This window comes from Mytilus galloprovincialis, chromosome 10 (genome assembly GCF_965363235.1).
Source record: "Mytilus galloprovincialis chromosome 10, xbMytGall1.hap1.1, whole genome shotgun sequence".
Lineage (NCBI taxonomy): Eukaryota > Metazoa > Mollusca > Bivalvia > Mytilida > Mytilidae > Mytilus > Mytilus galloprovincialis.
The window spans coordinates 4,861,759-4,880,583 of record NC_134847.1 but is presented as its reverse complement, the minus strand read 5'-3'; the positions used below and the strand labels follow the sequence as shown (position 1 = coordinate 4,880,583).

The 18,825-nt window shown below is 33.1% G+C and overlaps 9 non-coding genes across 9 annotated transcripts; 4 read left to right on the top strand and 5 right to left on the bottom strand.

Moving 5' to 3' along the window:
• Positions 1-534: 534 nt before the first annotated feature.
• Positions 535-649, bottom strand: Trnal-caa (transfer RNA leucine (anticodon CAA)). Its single transcript has 2 exons — positions 612-649; positions 535-580 (listed from the first exon to the last, which is right to left on the bottom strand). It is a non-coding gene; the product is annotated as a tRNA-Leu (tRNA).
• A 372-nt stretch (positions 650-1,021) lies between these two features.
• Trnal-uag (transfer RNA leucine (anticodon UAG)) lies at positions 1,022-1,102 on the top strand. Its single transcript has one exon. It is a non-coding gene; the product is annotated as a tRNA-Leu (tRNA).
• A 765-nt stretch (positions 1,103-1,867) lies between these two features.
• Trnal-caa (transfer RNA leucine (anticodon CAA)) lies at positions 1,868-1,982 on the bottom strand. The gene is made up of 2 exons: positions 1,945-1,982; positions 1,868-1,913 (listed from the first exon to the last, which is right to left on the bottom strand). It is a non-coding gene; the product is annotated as a tRNA-Leu (tRNA).
• A 372-nt stretch (positions 1,983-2,354) lies between these two features.
• Trnal-uag (transfer RNA leucine (anticodon UAG)) lies at positions 2,355-2,435 on the top strand. The gene has a single exon. It is a non-coding gene; the product is annotated as a tRNA-Leu (tRNA).
• A 771-nt stretch (positions 2,436-3,206) lies between these two features.
• On the bottom strand, positions 3,207-3,321 carry Trnal-caa (transfer RNA leucine (anticodon CAA)). Its single transcript has 2 exons — positions 3,284-3,321; positions 3,207-3,252 (listed from the first exon to the last, which is right to left on the bottom strand). It is a non-coding gene; the product is annotated as a tRNA-Leu (tRNA).
• Positions 3,322-3,693: 372 nt separating this feature from the next.
• Positions 3,694-3,774, top strand: Trnal-uag (transfer RNA leucine (anticodon UAG)). The gene has a single exon. It is a non-coding gene; the product is annotated as a tRNA-Leu (tRNA).
• Positions 3,775-4,554: 780 nt separating this feature from the next.
• Positions 4,555-4,669, bottom strand: Trnal-caa (transfer RNA leucine (anticodon CAA)). The gene is made up of 2 exons: positions 4,632-4,669; positions 4,555-4,600 (listed from the first exon to the last, which is right to left on the bottom strand). It is a non-coding gene; the product is annotated as a tRNA-Leu (tRNA).
• Positions 4,670-5,041: 372 nt separating this feature from the next.
• On the top strand, positions 5,042-5,122 carry Trnal-uag (transfer RNA leucine (anticodon UAG)). The gene has a single exon. It is a non-coding gene; the product is annotated as a tRNA-Leu (tRNA).
• A 779-nt stretch (positions 5,123-5,901) lies between these two features.
• Positions 5,902-6,016, bottom strand: Trnal-caa (transfer RNA leucine (anticodon CAA)). The gene is made up of 2 exons: positions 5,979-6,016; positions 5,902-5,947 (listed from the first exon to the last, which is right to left on the bottom strand). It is a non-coding gene; the product is annotated as a tRNA-Leu (tRNA).
• Positions 6,017-18,825: the final 12,809 nt, after the last annotated feature.

The following is an 18,825-nucleotide window of genomic DNA, read 5'->3' as shown; positions in this document are numbered from 1 at the left end:
CACTTGATGCTTTCAGTCAGTACCTACATTTTTTTCCGTTTGCATTTTGGACACACCAGTCGGCTACACATTTGCACGGACTTCATGCGTATTGAACGGTGGTTGGGAAAATCCAATCACAAACTTTAAAACAAACATGAAGTTAATTCAGCGTTCTTTGGGAAAACGATAACATTCAAGAGTGAACAATTTCTTCTTCCGTCCTAAAAACTCACTCCTCCGTTTTAACGTTCTACCCACTATGTGAAATCTATTTTTGATAATTGAGGATGAATTTCATTTGGCTCTTTCCTCAAACTGAGTTTACATGAGCTATTTTCAATCCACTGATGGTTCAGCAATTGATAATCTTACTAAATTATGACACTCTGATTTGGACAAGAAAGTATAACATGAATGTCGCATATGAGGGTTTTTTTCTTTCGTAATAGCTTTTACTATATACTAAATGTTTAACCGTTAACAAATTCGCAAAAGACCATTTCATGAAACCATGTTACAAATGAAGTGTAGAAAGTGATCAAAAATATATGGTGTCAGATGTGGGATTCGAACCCACGCCCACATTCGTGGACCAGAACACTCATTCCCACGAATGGGAAGGTATTAACCTTGAGTCTGGCGCCTTAGACCACTCGGCCAACCTGACATGACAACAATTTGGCTAATTTTAATAGTTAACCATCGTCTAAGGTACGGAAAACATTATAACTGAATAACTTGTCCTTTTGGATTTTTATTAAATTCGTAATTGGCGCATTTTAGGATTTGAGGAATTTTTTCAACATCTCTAACCTTTTTTTCATCTGTCAAATGAACGTTTTATATGATTACTCAAAATTGTTCCACATGAAATTGAACATGGGCAAATCATTTCGTCTCACTTTCTTTTATTCCCTAAGCCTCCAATTCTCACTTGAACACTTCCCACTAGAACCATATAGGGCAAACTAAACAAACCAACATCTTTTTTCACGAAGCCAGTTGACAAATACATAAAATATCAGCAGAAAAGTCGTAAGGTAGCGTGGCCGAGCGGTCTAAGGCGCTGGTTTTAGGCACCAGTCTCATTGAGGCGTGGGTTCGAATCCCACCGCTGCCAAGAATTTTTTACTGAACAATTCAATTTTTCTATCCAAAAGACACTTTCCAACCCTGTCGATTATTTTGAGAGAGAGAGAGAGAGAGAGAGAGAGAGAGAGAGAGAGAGAGAGAGAGAGAGAGCTAAGAACGCGGACGAGGTTTTTTTTTTAAAAAGAATTCCTACAAATGAACGATAATGAATATTACCTGTTTCCAACTGACTACGAATTGCGAATTATCTACTTTCATGCACTTGATGCTTTCAGTCAGTACCTACATTTTTTTCCGTTTGCATTTTGGACACACCAGTCGGCTACACATTTGCACGGACTTCATGCGTATTGAACGGTGGTTGGGAAAATCCAATCACAAACTTTAAAACAAACATGAAGTTAATTCAGCGTTCTTTGGGAAAACGATAACATTCAAGAGTGAACAATTTCTTCTTCCGTCCTAAAAACTCACTCCTCCGTTTTAACGTTCTACCCACTATGTGAAATCTATTTTTGATAATTGAGGATGAATTTCATTTGGCTCTTTCCTCAAACTGAGTTTACATGAGCTATTTTCAATCCACTGATGGTTCAGCAATTGATAATCTTACTAAATTATGACACTCTGATTTGGACAAGAAAGTATAACATGAATGTCGCATATGAGGGTTTTTTTCTTTCGTAATAGCTTTTACTATATACTAAATGTTTAACCGTTAACAAATTCGCAAAAGACCATTTCATGAAACCATGTTACAAATGAAGTGTAGAAAGTGATCAAAAATATATGGTGTCAGATGTGGGATTCGAACCCACGCCCACATTCGTGGACCAGAACACTCATTCCCACGAATGGGAAGGTATTAACCTTGAGTCTGGCGCCTTAGACCACTCGGCCAACCTGACATGACAACAATTTGGCTAATTTTAATAGTTAACCATCGTCTAAGGTACGGAAAACATTATAACTGAATAACTTGTCCTTTTGGATTTTTATTAAATTCGTAATTGGCGCATTTTAGGATTTGAGGAATTTTTTCAACATCTCTAACCTTTTTTTCATCTGTCAAATGAACGTTTTATATGATTACTCAAAATTGTTCCACATGAAATTGAACATGGGCAAATCATTTCGTCTCACTTTCTTTTATTCCCTAAGCCTCCAATTCTCACTTGAACACTTCCCACTAGAACCATATAGGGCAAACTAAACAAACCAACATCTTTTTTCACGAAGCCAGTTGACAAATACATAAAATATCAGCAGAAAAGTCGTAAGGTAGCGTGGCCGAGCGGTCTAAGGCGCTGGTTTTAGGCACCAGTCTCATTGAGGCGTGGGTTCGAATCCCACCGCTGCCAAGAATTTTTTACTGAACAATTCAATTTTTCTATCCAAAAGACACTTTCCAACCCTGTCGATTATTTTGAGAGAGAGAGAGAGAGAGAGAGAGAGAGAGAGAGAGAGAGAGAGAGAGAGAGAGAGAGAGCTAAGAACGCGGACGAGGTTTTTTTTTTAAAAAGAATTCCTACAAATGAACGATAATGAATATTACCTGTTTCCAACTGACTACGAATTGCGAATTATCTACTTTCATGCACTTGATGCTTTCAGTCAGTACCTACATTTTTTTCCGTTTGCATTTTGGACACACCAGTCGGCTACACATTTGCACGGACTTCATGCGTATTGAACGGTGGTTGGGAAAATCCAATCACAAACTTTAAAACAAACATGAAGTTAATTCAGCGTTCTTTGGGAAAACGATAACATTCAAGAGTGAACAATTTCTTCTTCCGTCCTAAAAACTCACTCCTCCGTTTTAACGTTCTACCCACTATGTGAAATCTATTTTTGATAATTGAGGATGAATTTCATTTGGCTCTTTCCTCAAACTGAGTTTACATGAGCTATTTTCAATCCACTGATGGTTCAGCAATTGATAATCTTACTAAATTATGACACTCTGATTTGGACAAGAAAGTATAACATGAATGTCGCATATGAGGGTTTTTTTCTTTCGTAATAGCTTTTACTATATACTAAATGTTTAACCGTTAACAAATTCGCAAAAGACCATTTCATGAAACCATGTTACAAATGAAGTGTAGAAAGTGATCAAAAATATATGGTGTCAGATGTGGGATTCGAACCCACGCCCACATTCGTGGACCAGAACACTCATTCCCACGAATGGGAAGGTATTAACCTTGAGTCTGGCGCCTTAGACCACTCGGCCAACCTGACATGACAACAATTTGGCTAATTTTAATAGTTAACCATCGTCTAAGGTACGGAAAACATTATAACTGAATAACTTGTCCTTTTGGATTTTTATTAAATTCGTAATTGGCGCATTTTAGGATTTGAGGAATTTTTTCAACATCTCTAACCTTTTTTTCATCTGTCAAATGAACGTTTTATATGATTACTCAAAATTGTTCCACATGAAATTGAACATGGGCAAATCATTTCGTCTCACTTTCTTTTATTCCCTAAGCCTCCAATTCTCACTTGAACACTTCCCACTAGAACCATATAGGGCAAACTAAACAAACCAACATCTTTTTTCACGAAGCCAGTTGACAAATACATAAAATATCAGCAGAAAAGTCGTAAGGTAGCGTGGCCGAGCGGTCTAAGGCGCTGGTTTTAGGCACCAGTCTCATTGAGGCGTGGGTTCGAATCCCACCGCTGCCAAGAATTTTTTACTGAACAATTCAATTTTTCTATCCAAAAGACACTTTCCAACCCTGTCGATTATTTTAGAGAGAGAGAGAGAGAGAGAGAGAGAGAGAGAGAGAGAGAGAGAGAGAGAGAGAGAGAGAGAGAGAGAGCTAAGAACGCGGACGAGGTTTTTTTTTTAAAAAGAATTCCTACAAATGAACGATAATGAATATTACCTGTTTCCAACTGACTACGAATTGCGAATTATCTACTTTCATGCACTTGATGCTTTCAGTCAGTACCTACATTTTTTTCCGTTTGCATTTTGGACACACCAGTCGGCTACACATTTGCACGGACTTCATGCGTATTGAACGGTGGTTGGGAAAATCCAATCACAAACTTTAAAACAAACATGAAGTTAATTCAGCGTTCTTTGGGAAAACGATAACATTCAAGAGTGAACAATTTCTTCTTCCGTCCTAAAAACTCACTCCTCCGTTTTAACGTTCTACCCACTATGTGAAATCTATTTTTGATAATTGAGGATGAATTTCATTTGGCTCTTTCCTCAAACTGAGTTTACATGAGCTATTTTCAATCCACTGATGGTTCAGCAATTGATAATCTTACTAAATTATGACACTCTGATTTGGACAAGAAAGTATAACATGAATGTCGCATATGAGGGTTTTTTTCTTTCGTAATAGCTTTTACTATATACTAAATGTTTAACCGTTAACAAATTCGCAAAAGACCATTTCATGAAACCATGTTACAAATGAAGTGTAGAAAGTGATCAAAAATATATGGTGTCAGATGTGGGATTCGAACCCACGCCCACATTCGTGGACCAGAACACTCATTCCCACGAATGGGAAGGTATTAACCTTGAGTCTGGCGCCTTAGACCACTCGGCCAACCTGACATGACAACAATTTGGCTAATTTTAATAGTTAACCATCGTCTAAGGTACGGAAAACATTATAACTGAATAACTTGTCCTTTTGGATTTTTATTAAATTCGTAATTGGCGCATTTTAGGATTTGAGGAATTTTTTCAACATCTCTAACCTTTTTTTCATCTGTCAAATGAACGTTTTATATGATTACTCAAAATTGTTCCACATGAAATTGAACATGGGCAAATCATTTCGTCTCACTTTCTTTTATTCCCTAAGCCTCCAATTCTCACTTGAACACTTCCCACTAGAACCATATAGGGCAAACTAAACAAACCAACATCTTTTTTCACGAAGCCAGTTGACAAATACATAAAATATCAGCAGAAAAGTCGTAAGGTAGCGTGGCCGAGCGGTCTAAGGCGCTGGTTTTAGGCACCAGTCTCATTGAGGCGTGGGTTCGAATCCCACCGCTGCCAAGAATTTTTTACTGAACAATTCAATTTTTCTATCCAAAAGACACTTTCCAACCCTGTCGATTATTTTGAGAGAGAGAGAGAGAGAGAGAGAGAGAGAGAGAGAGAGAGAGAGAGAGAGAGAGAGAGAGAGAGAGAGCTAAGAACGCGGACGAGGTTTTTTTTTTAAAAAGAATTCCTACAAATGAACGATAATGAATATTACCTGTTTCCAACTGACTACGAATTGCGAATTATCTACTTTCATGCACTTGATGCTTTCAGTCAGTACCTACATTTTTTTCCGTTTGCATTTTGGACACACCAGTCGGCTACACATTTGCACGGACTTCATGCGTATTGAACGGTGGTTGGGAAAATCCAATCACAAACTTTAAAACAAACATGAAGTTAATTCAGCGTTCTTTGGGAAAACGATAACATTCAAGAGTGAACAATTTCTTCTTCCGTCCTAAAAACTCACTCCTCCGTTTTAACGTTCTACCCACTATGTGAAATCTATTTTTGATAATTGAGGATGAATTTCATTTGGCTCTTTCCTCAAACTGAGTTTACATGAGCTATTTTCAATCCACTGATGGTTCAGCAATTGATAATCTTACTAAATTATGACACTCTGATTTGGACAAGAAAGTATAACATGAATGTCGCATATGAGGGTTTTTTTCTTTCGTAATAGCTTTTACTATATACTAAATGTTTAACCGTTAACAAATTCGCAAAAGACCATTTCATGAAACCATGTTACAAATGAAGTGTAGAAAGTGATCAAAAATATATGGTGTCAGATGTGGGATTCGAACCCACGCCCACATTCGTGGACCAGAACACTCATTCCCACGAATGGGAAGGTATTAACCTTGAGTCTGGCGCCTTAGACCACTCGGCCAACCTGACATGACAACAATTTGGCTAATTTTAATAGTTAACCATCGTCTAAGGTACGGAAAACATTATAACTGAATAACTTGTCCTTTTGGATTTTTATTAAATTCGTAATTGGCGCATTTTAGGATTTGAACTTGAGGAATTTTTTCAAGTAATTTGTTGATTTTTGAATTTTAACTGGGTAACCTTTCGATTACAAAATATCAAATCGGTATCATCCAATCGCAAGCTGCATTAGATTTTATTCTGGATACCATCTTGGGGTAAAAAAGTTGCCGGTAAAATGTAAACAAATAATTGCGCTGTTGTAAGTTATGGATACAGTAGAACAGTCAATTTTATTAACCAAAAAAAAAAGAAGAGATATCGATTAACTTCCATTGGATGATTCAAACTAAAGAGCCTGAAGGTAACTTTCAATTTCGTCTTTTATTTTCATATTGGCTGTTTCACAATATTTTACACAGGGTTATAACAAATTGAATGAAAAATCAATTCTAGAAGATCTTTGTGTAACCTCTTCTGGTTTTCCTGTGCCGAGTAAAAATATGGAAACACACAGATGCTATTTTTCATTGCTCAGAAGCATTGTTCTGCTTGAAATATGAAAGAGTACACCGGTAACTATATATATATATAAAGGTTTTTTGGGTCTTTATTAATTACAAGAATGAAAAAGTATGATTATCATGTAGAACAAATGGTGATATTCCTTATGTTTTAGGAAGAAAAAAAAGATTCTTGAATGGGTTTTCCTTTTTTAGAATTTTGTTAATACTTTGATAAGTTTACAATAAACAATTTGTGTTTAATAAAACAAGAACCATTTTAACTTATTTTGTTATTTAGGGTTTTTCATGTATTGCACAAATGAGAATGTATAATCTTCCTAAAAATTTAGTGATTATCCTTATATTTTTTTAGAAATAATTTTTGGACATATTTAACTTTTTCAGAGATTTGTTCATACTTTGATTAGAATGCTATAAATAATTTGTTTTTAATAAAACAAGGACCATTTTAACCTTATTTTGTCAATAAAAATATAATATTAAAAGGGAAACCTTTTAGTTGAAAGCTTGATTAATTATTTTACAGTTTTTAGAGGTATTTAAAGAAGCTTGAAGAATGTTGCACACTGCATTTATTTATAATTGATTAGACTTTATATTGTCATGTTTAAATATTGAAAGATAACATCAGTAATCAAGAGTATCTAGGTTTTCTCAATAATAAGAATGTATGATTATAACCTTTAAAAACATTGGTGATATTCCTTATATTTATTTATTAATTTTTGTTTTTTGTTGGGGAAGGCGGGGAGTATTTTTGTCTTTTTCATAAATTCACCAAACTCATGATGTTACTGCACATTGAATATAAAAAGAAAACCTATTTAGTTGAAAACTTCATCAATAATTAAAAATGTTAGAGGTCTTTTAAAAAAAGTTGAAACTTTTCATTTTTTTATTGTTATAATTTTATTGTTCTGTTTAAATGTTCAAAAACAGATTAATAGTGTTTAGCATAACAAAAATAGCTCAACACCAGATGCTATTCATGTTATTGATAAAACTATCTTAGAAAAAAACCGCTACATTTTATTAAACGAGTACTGAGGATAAAAAGAAGCTGAACAAATCTAGCTGTTTGAAATGAACTAGGATTCCTGCCGTTAGAAACTTTTATCAAAACCCAAACTATGATGTACCTATCTAGATTAAATAATAAAAATCTAATCCCACTTCTAAAAGAGGCCTTTAAATTAACTAAAAAATTAGATACTAAGGGAACATACTCTTGGTATACTTTGGCAAAAAATGTGTCACAAGATATAAATATTGATATCAAAATTATTGAGGAAACTAAAACTTTAAAACAGACAAAAAGTTAAAACCCACATTAAAAAAGGTTATAGTAACTATTACCAAACTCTTATTGATGATAAAATAAATGACTTGAACGAAAATAATAAAATATATCTATATACATTTCTTAAATCATATATGAACAACCAAATGCAATGTACCTATCGCACCCAAATAAAGAAACAAGAAAAATGTTAACCAAATTTAGAATAAGCGATCACTGTCTCTTAATAAAAACTGGATGATATACAAAAATACCACGAAATGAAAGTAAATGTAAAATATGTAATATCTTAGACGATGAATTCCATTATTTCTTTAACTGTAAAATTAATAAGAATAAAAGACAAATCTTTCTAAAATATTATATACAAAAATATGTCAATTTTGATACACATAATTTTACTGATGATGTAAAAGCAGTTGTTTCTTTTATTAAAGATTTTTTTAGAACTAAGGAAAGGAGACCAATAACTGTTTTTATCATATGTACTATAATATTGTCGAGTTTTCATTATTTTTGTTTTGTCTATATATTTGCCACAACTAAAATTGGTTTTTGTTTGTTTTGCAAATAAAGAATTAAAAATAAGAGTTAATTTACCTATAGTACCTATAAAATATGTGGTTATTTCAGAAGAAAGTTACTCTTGACCAAACTAAATATGTAATATGCATGTGACCAATGTGTAACACTCACTTTTATTTTTAACTTTATTGTCAAGTACTAATTACCTGAACTGGTAATAGTCTCATAACATGCAAAAGAAGATGAACATGTTTGATCAATCAACTTAAGTTAAGATTTTAATCATTGTTTAAAAGGAAAAATGTTGTGAATAACATTATCAAAATGAATGCAATACTGAAATGTTACATATGTGAATGGTCAGATGAAACATTAAAATAAATGAAAGTTTGATTTAACTGTACAAAGAAATTAAAGCAGGAAGCTGAAGACTGAATTAGCTATTTAAAGGTGACAAAAATTAGGAAAACAAATATTGATTAAGCAATATCTATGTATTTTGATAGTTTTTAGTCAAAAAACACAGTAGTTTGTATTGTGTTTCTTATGTTTCATTTCATTTTCTTTGTAAGATTTCTACTTCTTTTAAATTATAATAAAGTTTGATACTTTCAATTGAAAGTTATTCAATCAAATTTTGGCTGAAAATGAGGAAAACAATGTTTAAAAAAACAAGTTAATCAATAGTGTTGCAGACACTACATTTTAGTGATGATTTGATGCTGGAAAGTCTTGGAAATATAGAAAGTCATCCCTTATAGGTAAATATCTTCACATTGAATGATCCTATTCACACAAAAACAATAGTTTTACTGCCACAATTCTTAGATTTCACAGCGTTGCGGACAATAAAAAAGCGTCCCCACAACAACCTTTAAAAATATGAAGAAGTAGGTCAATTTCTAAAATCATATTTAACTTGTACATATACATAACTTGATATATTGAATAGTTATTTGACGGGAGTAAAATTTACAATTTTGTTTCAGTCTCTGTCTATTAAGCAAGATATGATGTTTTATTTACAAAAAGCATAACAAAGGTGTCGATCACTTCATCTATTCATAATTTTGCCAATTTTTATTGCAATTTTGATTTAGTGAAGTGCAAACCAAGTCTGATAAATACAGTGTATTTGTGAAACCTTTGATACCTGACATTTTTTAATCACTTTATATATAAACAATTCAAAGTTACCCCTTACTAATGTAATAGCATAAATAACATCCAAAATTCCCCTGTTTGAGTGCATAAAATATTGATTTTCTAATATCAATCTCGACATAAGGTATCATACGTCATTATAAAGATTTAAGCTTCAATAGACATTTTTTTTCAATCATTTGTTAACCTAAAAAGACACATGTTCATGTCATTTCATGAATATAACAAAAATTGTAAAGGCTGTGTAAAATATTGTGAAAAAATAAAAACACTTATTTAAGTATTAAAGACTGTTAATCCAAGACACACTATTCTTTTGAAGAGTTTGGCAATGTCCAACCATAGAGGGATTAACCAACTGTACGTGTTATCGGGTGTGGTATAATATTTTAGTCTACATTATTGTATAAGTGTTTTTGGCGTTGTGGAACATCGTTAAGAAATCTTTTGGTACCATTGTTTGCCACAAACGCGAGAGTCCGGTAGTCCAATTAACCTGCACGGTAGCTGAATAACATTGCAATGCGTACTAAGAAAAAGCACTATCATGAGCCGGTTAAGGAGTAGCCATACCAAAACCAAGCTGAATGCTAGAACAGTGGAGATCACTTCTAACTTTTCATCAAATCTGTCAGGAGAACTGTTCTATGACAGTATGTAGTAATGTCATCCTGACACCTTTTGGGCAGTTCTAGCTAGAACAGTTCTAACCTAGAACTGATTTGGTCAGTTCTAACTAGAACTGATTTAGACAGTTATACCTAGAACTGATCCTGATAGTTCTTCCGTAGAACAGTTTTAGACAGTTCTACCCAGAACGGACCAAATCTTTGGTCAGTTCTACGACTTGAACAGTTCTACGGCTAGAACAGTTCTACGACTAGAACAGTTCTATACGATTAAAACTGATTTGAGAAGTTCTATGGCTAGAATTGATTTAGTCAGTTATATCCATAGAACTCTTTGTCTTAAATAAATAAGTCAAAAGAATATAATATATAATAAAAAAAATCTCATCACAGCACTGCTTTAACATTTCAGTGACGTTATTTGGAACTGTTAGATACATCCTGACAGGTTTGGTCAGTTCGACGGCTAGATCACTTTTAGACAGTTCTGCTAACAGTTCTACGGTTAGAACTGATTGAGTTAGATCTGCTTACAGTTCTATGGTTAGAACTGATTTGGTCAGTTCTGCTGACAGATCTACGACTAGAACTGATTTGAACAGTAACTGATTTGGACAGTTCTACCTAGAACAGTTTTAGACATTCCTACCTTAGAACTGATTCTGACAGTTCTACTTAAAACAGTTAGGACAGTTGAGAATAGCTCTATGACGGATTATTCTTACATATCTACTGAGAGGTTAGAAGTAATCTCCCCTGTATCACTATCGTATCGTTACCAGCCCATACACCAGACGCGTATTATATATGTTATCGAAAAAACAGTGGAACAAAACATTGTTTTATATGTAACACATTCCATGCCGTCCATCATAGTATTTTGACGTACGTGATCCCAGATCTTGCTGCTATACCAGCTCATAAACTGCTTCTTTTAAGTCTAATGCGTACTATTGTGTTATTACTAAGCCAGGAGATCTGTATTTTGGATCAATTTCACAGGCCATTCACCTCATCCATGTCACTTCTTCCGCTGAGTGACCACCGTCATCAGGTTGAATATAATTGTCACAATAGGGTGTGCGCATAAATAATTCTGAAAACACAAAAAAACAAAATAAAAGGTGCTATATATATTTAACATTGAGGGTTTTATACACAAGTGAATATCTATTTAATTTCTAGCAAGCGCCTATTGAAGGATTTAAGATTATTGTTAGATGTCATTGAGTAGAGAATGCGTTCTAATCCCGAATGGTTCATGGATAGATTCTGTCAGTGTGAATCGTTATGTTACATAATAATACCAGGAAAGAGTTTTGAGCCATTTTTCGGGTTTCTTTCTGGTGGTATGAATTTGAGGTTTTTTGTGATGTTTAATTCTTGGTTGCTAGTCCTATATACAGCATGGTTAGACGTGCATTTTTCCTTTTCCCCTCTAACAATAAGATTTATTTCTGTACAAAGTTGTAACATATCTATAGCATATCTTCTTTGTACCGTATTTCATTTTTTGTGTTTATCTTTTTTAGAGATATAGATTTTATAAAGCTCTCGCATAATCAACTTTTTGTCTTACAAGGGAGAGTTCTCTGCTATCGGTATAAGAGATGCTGAGACTTCGTTTGAGGAATCCAATTATTGTTTTTGATTTAAACGTTTCTGATGGCATTTTTCCAATTTAACTCTGATGTACTTATTACCTCAAGACTTTTGAGTTAAATATTTTATCTGAATTCACTGTTAGCTTTAGAAAATTTTCTCACAAACATTACTTTATTTTGTCTGTATTGTCTTCAAGGTTCCATGTTTTATTCCATTCACATTCTATTTTTATCTGTGTTTGCATACCTTTAAAGCTATCCAATAGAAGAACTATGTAATGTTGTGGTTTAAGTAATCTCCGTGTAACTGTTTCAAATTAGTATTTTCTTAATCATTGAATTGTATTCATTTAACTACAAATGTATTTACTTTTCATGTTATTTTATATATTTTTGATATGAATATTCATTTTTCAACATTTCTTCAATATCATATATTTATCTTTGGAAGTGATAGGTTTTTCTTTAAAACTTTATCAGTAGTTGCTCTGGTTGAGAGAAGTATCTCCCTCGTGCAAAGCTCTGATTCCTTTCACGGATTTGGCTATACTTTTTGGACCTTTTGGATTAAAGCTCTTCATCTTTTTTATAAGCTTTGAATTTCAAATATTTTGGCCACGAGCATCACTGAAGAGACATGTATTGTCGAAATGCGCATCTGGTGCAACAACATTAATACCGTTAATTTTATTACTACCACTGGGTCGATGCCTCTGCTGGTGGACTATTAGTCCCCGAGGGTATCACCAGCCCAGTAGCCAGTACTTAGGTACTGGCATGAAAATACGGATGTTTTTGTGTTATTAAAATTTTCTGTTACAAAATGATGGAAATTATTATAAATTAAGGAATGTATCTCCCTCATGCAAAGCTCTGATTCCTTTCACGGATTTGGCTATACTTTTTGGACCTTTTGGATTAAAGCTCTTCATCTTTTTTATAAGCTTTGGATTTCAAATATTTTGTCCACGAGCATCACTGAAGAGACATGTATTGTCGAAATGCCCATCTGGTGCAAGACAATTGGTACCGTTAATTTGATTACTCTCCATTTGTATATACAATGTATGAGAAGGCAGTGTATCACTGCAACCTTTCTCTTTAAATATACAGCTCGCAGGAATGAATCATTCCACTCTAGTTATTCAAAAGCAAATACATTGGTATTATTTTTGATACAATTTACTAAATTATAAGATCACAACGCGAAGTATATTAATACGGTAACATTTACTTTTTAAACAAGTTTTTAAATAACTACATTGTATATCAATTTGATTTCATTTAACTTGAAATACTTTTCTTTTCCATTTCGTTTGCCCTTTATTACTGTTTCATTTTTTAGCTTAACTTTTGAAATACTGTTCTTATTCTATTTCGTTTTGCTATGTTTTACTGAAAGTTGTACATTTGTAAATAATTTGTTGAGTTGTGCTAGATTAGCGTCTCTATTCTGCCAAAATCTGATATCAGGTATCCCGAGAATCGAATAGGGACGAAGAACTTACGACTACAATTCCTGGAAGGTGTCGTCACCGACTCCCTCTTGTTACAATTACTACACTACCAAGAATTTGCCCATGTTTGTTGGTTCATTTCTACCCTCGTACATATCAGTACTGTTCGGCAAGGTGAAAACTTATAATGTTATACTTTCTACGAAATCAGTACTGATTTTGTGGGTACTGTTTCAGTACTGATTTTTATCATAATTGTTGAAGGACTGATTTTTTCGGTACTGTTTCAGTACTGATTTTGTCAGTACCGTTTCAGTACTGATTATTTCAGTACTGTTTCGGTACTTTTTTCGTCAGTACTGTTTCAGTACTGATTTTGTCATTACTGTTGAATGAATGATTTTGTCGGTACTGTTTCAGCACTTTTATTCTATTGATTTTATGAGTGCTGTTTTTGTACTGATTTTTTCATCTACTGTTTAATTTAGTAAATACTTACTTTAATTGTATTTATCAATATCAAAAATGTATAGCTGTATTAGCTGTTTTAGTATATTGTTTGTAAAAAGAAGACAACTCGTACAATTATTCCTACTAAACTAACGCAGCGTAGCAAATTATTCACTTAACACGAAACCGGAAGTAACCCTAAACACAATAGAAATATGAAAAAAAACATAAAACTAGAGGCTCTAAAGAGCCTGTGTCGCTCACCTTGGTCTATGTGAATATTAAACAAAAAAAGCAGATGGATTCATGGAATTGTGTTTTGGTGATGATGATGTGTTTGTACATCTTAGTTTACTAAACAGTCTTGCTGCTTACAATTATCTTAATCTATAATGAACTTGGCCCAGTAGTTTCAGTGGAAAATGTGTTTACAGTTTATCTCTATCTATAATAATATTCAAAATAATAACCAAAAACAGCAAAATTTCCTTAAAATTACCGATTCATGGGTAGCAACCCAACAACAGGTTGTCCGATTAATCTTAAAATTTCAGGGCAGATAGATCTTGACCTGATAAACAATTTTACCTATGTCAGATTTGTTCTAAATGCTTTGGTTTTTGAGTTATAAGCCAAAAACTTCATTTTACCCCTATGCTCTATTTTTAGACATGTTGGCCATCTTAATTTGATGGCCAGGTCACCGGACACATTTTTTAAACTAGATACCCAAAAGATGATTGTGGCCAAGTTTGGATTACTTTGGCCCAGTAGTTACAGAGAAGATTTTTGTAAAAATACAGAGCAATCTCAACGCGGTAAAAATTAAGCAACTTTAAAAATACGTTTTATAAACAAAATACAATATTCATGTCAAACCAAAATTAAGAGCTTTACTACAAATATTTCCTTACTGCTGTCCTGAGTATTGGCGGTAAAGAAAAAAGCAAATTTAAAATATCGAAGCTATCTTAGGATTAGGACGTGTCCTAAGACCAACCTATGACAAGTCTTTGTCCTAAGTCGTGTTCTCGAAGCTCTGAACTTGGGATGTATCGCATTTATCGTCCTAATTTTCGGACACTTAAGATCATCCTTTCTTCATCCTAACTTAATAAAGTTTAAAATTCACGTTTTGCTAATTTTTTAACGTATAGATAAACATAAAAGGAAACGCACTATCGGTTATTAACTCGTATATAAAGAATTTTTGCGTTGTTTTAAACTTAGAACTTCGTGTTTCACGATACGATGGCACTGCAAATTTAATTCCCATTTCAAAACAAATTGTTTTCAGTTTAAATTTATAATCCTTTTTTTATATAGTTTTATAACTACATTTGAAATCATGAATATAATTCTATACATATAATTATAAAATTCATAAACAGTTTTATTAATTTGTTTCGTCATTTATAAAATGTTTTATAACAAAATTACTTAAACGATTTAAAATTTCGCACTAATGATATGTTTAGGACGTCCTAACATAAGAGTGTCCTAAGTTGATCTTAAACCCATCCTAAAATTGGTCTTAGGATGTGACTTAGGACGAATATTACGATACTTTCGAGAACACCACCCCTGATTCACACTTAATTTTCCCACATTTTGACAAATATTGACATCTTGACCCTACAAGTGTATGGAACCTCTACGATTGGTGTGGTCACGTTTCTCCAACATTTGGTAATTAGACTAAAACAACATTAGGGATTATGGGGTCCTCTTAAGGACTCGATCTTGATATCTACCTGTAATTCACCTGTTCTTGACCAAAATATTGTTAAAAAGGTATATATTTTTTAAAGATATATATGTCGTGTACAAGTTGCAATTTTGTACAGGTTATAACATGTACAAAAATATTGTACATGTTATAACTTGTATAATGCAAAAATACAAGTTATAACATGTACAAAAGTACCTCATACATGTTACAACCTGTACAAAATATTGCTTAAAAATGGTTTTAACTTGTACAAAATCGAAAAATAAGGATATTTTTCTATTATCGCAACAGATGATATTGACCTCAACAACATTTTCATAACTTATTTATTATTCCTTATTATTAAGCAACAAATAATCTAAGACTAAATTATCAATCACTACACATCCAGTATCCGTTACCGTACGACCGGAAGCATTTTTTTGCTTTTTTTTTCATAATTTTGTTCTCTATTTTTCATAATAATGTATTATAGATTACAATGTTGCGATCTTGAATTAAAATTAACATTTTATATTTTAAGAGCTATTAAGAATTTATATATCTTGAGTCATTAATCTTATATAAAAGTAAAAAACGCAGCTTATTATCACCGATACAGTAACTTTATTCAAACTTCTTAGTCAACTTGCATTAATTGTCCAAAGCTCAAGTAACAAATCGAAAATACTAGTAGGCCACAATATTCACCAAGCCAGTTCCCACAGTTAAACACTATATAGATCACGACGAGAAGTGATGTACCCAATTTGTATCAGCTCCGTTTTCGTAGAAAAAGTGGACATATATACGACTGACTATTTCATCTGCTAAGACAGCATACCACGAAAACTGGATTCGGCTCTACTGATATACAGACAGAACGACTAGGTAGATATACGTTTCTTCGCACTAGAAGACAATGGCTTTTGGTGACTTTTTACATAAATAAAACTTGGCTGTTTTGCATCGGTTTAGATTTAACATCTACATGTAACACAAATACAAAAATATATCAAGTAATAGAATACATTACTAAAATGAGGTACAGTCAGTGAACATTTCGATTTTTCATGTTACTTTTAATAAAATAAAATCTTTTAAAAAAAATAATTTCTAGATTATTTCTTCATAATTTTTTATGAAATTTTCTGTTTGATTAGAATTTCCCTTGTTTATTTAAGGATTTTTTTGTTGAATAACCTTTTTAATTTTGTAAATCAAATACGGCGGATGAAAATGTTTTGATATAAATATTTTTTAACAATATCCCTTTTTGCAATATTTTAGTTAAGACCTGATATAGGTGAATTACAGGTAATTATCACGATGCCAGTCCTTATGAGGACCCCCTAATCCCTTATGTTGTTTTAGTCTAATTATCAAATGTTGGAGAAACCGGCGTTTTGCATTTGCGCCGATCTGCATTTCATTTGCGCCGATTTTTTCTTTCATTTGCGCCGATTATGTTTTTCATTTGCGCCGATTTTTTTACAGGTAAATTACAGGTGAATAGATATAACAAGATGTGGTATGAGTGCCAATGAGACAACTCTCCATCCAAATAACAATTTATAAAAGTAAACCATTATAGGTCAATGTACGGCCTTCAACACGGAGCCTTGGCTCACACCGAACAACAAGCTATAAAGGGCCCCAAAATTACTAGTGTAAAACCATTCAAACGGGAAAACTGTTGTCCCCTCCTCACTACGGGGAGATGGAAGAAGGCCTAGAAGATACACCTCCAGACTTTTTCCTTGACAGTACCCGTATAGTTCTTTAACCTCTGTCTTAAGGACCTCTGCCACATGTTTATGCTCGATCAGTGTTTTGACAGTAGAATCCGTGGTGACTATGGCTTTACACGATTTATGGTACATTTGTAAGGTATGTTGTTATGTTTCAGGACACTAACCTTCCGATATGTATGGCCCTCGATAACTAAAGAATTGACTCCTCGGCTCGTTTCAGTGTGTAATATGTCCATCATGTTACAACGAAGTTCCAGAACAAAATGAATCAAAAGTATTTAAACATAAATTAACAACAATTATAACCAGATTTTATCAATGGTATAGTACAGTATATGTACAAGAATTAACTTACCTGTAAATCTAATTAGGAGCAAATATAAAATCGGCGCAAATGAAAAAATGAAATCGGCGCAAATGAAAGATTGAAAATTTTCAAAATCGGCGCAAATGTCATACGCCCGGAGAAACGTGACTAAACCCTACGATTGTGTAAAAATTGCACCTGGGCGAATCTACGTGCGTTTTTCTGTTTTGTTTCATCATTTCATAATTTGACTTGTTCCATTACTAAAATAACTATTGTTCAAATACTGTGTTTTATATGTGTCAGTTCAAATAAAGGTATGTAACACAGGACAGTCACAATAATTTGAAATTGAAATAGAGTTACTGCCCTTTTGGTACTAAATTCAATACCGCACACTTCGATTCTTGTGAGTAAATATTTTACCAATGACAACAATGGTATTGAGATGAATGACTTTGATATATTTGTTTGGTAGGTAAAATGACTCTTATGATAGTAAATATCAACAACTGATTGAATTAGAATTTACCAAAACATGTATGCGACAAATATATATTCTCATACAATTCATTATTATAAAATGATATGTCTGGGTTATTTGCACTAATGGTCTCTTCTTCAAGGAGTTTTTTTTTGTACAGAAGACGGAGACGAAGAGCATACCAGGATAACATTGTCAGAGTACACATTTATGATTCCTTACTTCCCAACATTGCACTAGTAACCTCCAAATATTCAAACCATATATGTAAAAACAGCGGTTAAAGGTGTCAGAACACCAATTCAAAATCCCTATATCTATTCAATCATTTTTTTTACAATAACCACAGCTTTCTAAATATTTTACCTCAAAGTTTAACTTCATAGAAAACTTTCTACATGCCGGCAATTTTCAACTAATGTTTAAAGTCTCGTAATGACTTGAACACGCCAGTTAGGAAGGCAACTACTACTAAAATAACCCCTGGTTTTCTGTACATCTTAAGTAAGTATCAAAGGGAGTGCATTCATCATCATTTTTAATGCAAACTCATGGACTTATAAGATGTATCTCAAAATGTTATAAATATGTTTTTCTTTTACAAAAAGTTTCATTTCTGCAAATTTTTGCCCTGGTAAGACCACAAAACATTCTGCGCATCTAGGTGAAATATGCTGGAAACAGTTTTGAACAATAGTAAAAAATCTCACGGAAGAAAAAAAATCATGCGTACTGAATAGCACAAGATCAACATTAATAGTCAATCTGCAAAAAAAAAATCCTACCAAGGAATAACCTACCAAGGAATAACAATAATATTCGCTTCCATCTTGAAAATGAAGGAAAGCAAAGTTGTTTTTA